This window comes from Leptonychotes weddellii, chromosome 7, assembly GCF_054177405.1.
Source record: "Leptonychotes weddellii isolate Sample4059 chromosome 7, ASM5417740v2, whole genome shotgun sequence".
Taxonomy (NCBI): domain Eukaryota; kingdom Metazoa; phylum Chordata; class Mammalia; order Carnivora; family Phocidae; genus Leptonychotes; species Leptonychotes weddellii.
In genome coordinates this window covers 110,816,945-110,818,165 of record NC_138375.1, presented here as the reverse complement: position 1 = coordinate 110,818,165, position 1,221 = coordinate 110,816,945, and positions in this window count along the sequence as shown.

Sequence of the window (1,221 nt, the reverse complement as noted above, 5' to 3'; positions counted from 1 at the left end):
CCCCCCCCCCCCCCCCCCCCCCCGCCGTTAACCCCACTGCTCAGGCTGCCGCTCCAGCCTCCCCACCTGCACCAAGCAAAGTGCCCTTCGCCCTGGACACAGGCTAGCACGTGCTCCCCTCTAAGACCCCAAGACCCCCAGTAATCCAGCAGTAACTCCCAAGCCAGGGGAGAGCAACCCAGAGGGACACCCCAACTCTCGCACAGGAGTTCACCCAAGCACAAGCCACCGGTTCTCCAAGAAGGCAAACAGCTGTGTGGAGGAGGAAGTAACCCAAGCCAGCCCAGCCGCAAGCAGACCTGGAGGGACGACGTTCCCCAGCCCAGCCTGGGCCCACGCGGCCGCACGAGGCTTCTGGAAGGCGCCGGCGGCAGCGGCCCCATGTGCCACCAGGAGGCCACGGCTCTCGTGCCAGCCCCACACCAGTCCCACCGCTGCTCCAGTGTGGTCAGCTGGGCCTGAACATTGCACCCAACCAGACCCCAGATGGAAGGACCCTGCCTCTTCTGCAGCTGAGTCCAGGCCCTCCGACAGCAAAGCAAGGGGGTTATCCTTGCTGCCCAGACCCATCGGCCTTCCCACCCTGGAGAGTCCCTCACTCCACAGGCGGTCAGCGCTAAAAGGAAGAGCTCCTCAGAGTGCTCAGCAGCATAGCTCTTGCTGAGGACAGAATGACTCCGACATGAACCCAGCAGAGGTGGGAGTGCGGGGGCTCAAGGCCTCTGCAGAGGAAGAGGTGTGCTAGCCCCCCGGGCGGAGAGAGCTTTGGGGGCACAGCCCCTCCTGTGATTGTCCTCGCACCCAAGCCAGCCTACGCAGTCCTTTCTAGGACTGATCACTATATGTAATTGTGTTTTCATATTTGCTTGTTTAATTATCTATTTCCTCCACTAGGATATAAGTTCCGTGAGTTTAGGAGCTTATAAAATAAGACTATGTCTTATTTTACTGTTATGTCCCAGTGTTAGCATTGGTGCTTGGCACATAGGAGGGGCTCTGCAATATTTACTGAATGAATGAATGAATGAATGGTCTCTGCCCACAGAACCTCCATTGTCCAGAAATACAGGAATGAAGTACCTAAAGACCCAGGCAATCCAGGTCAGGAATGGAAGGCAGTTTTCCAAGGAAGGCCTACCTGTTCCTCACCCACCCATCAGCTCATACTCTATTCCACAAATCCATCCTGAGCACCTATTATGTGATCCTGAAAGCTGAGGG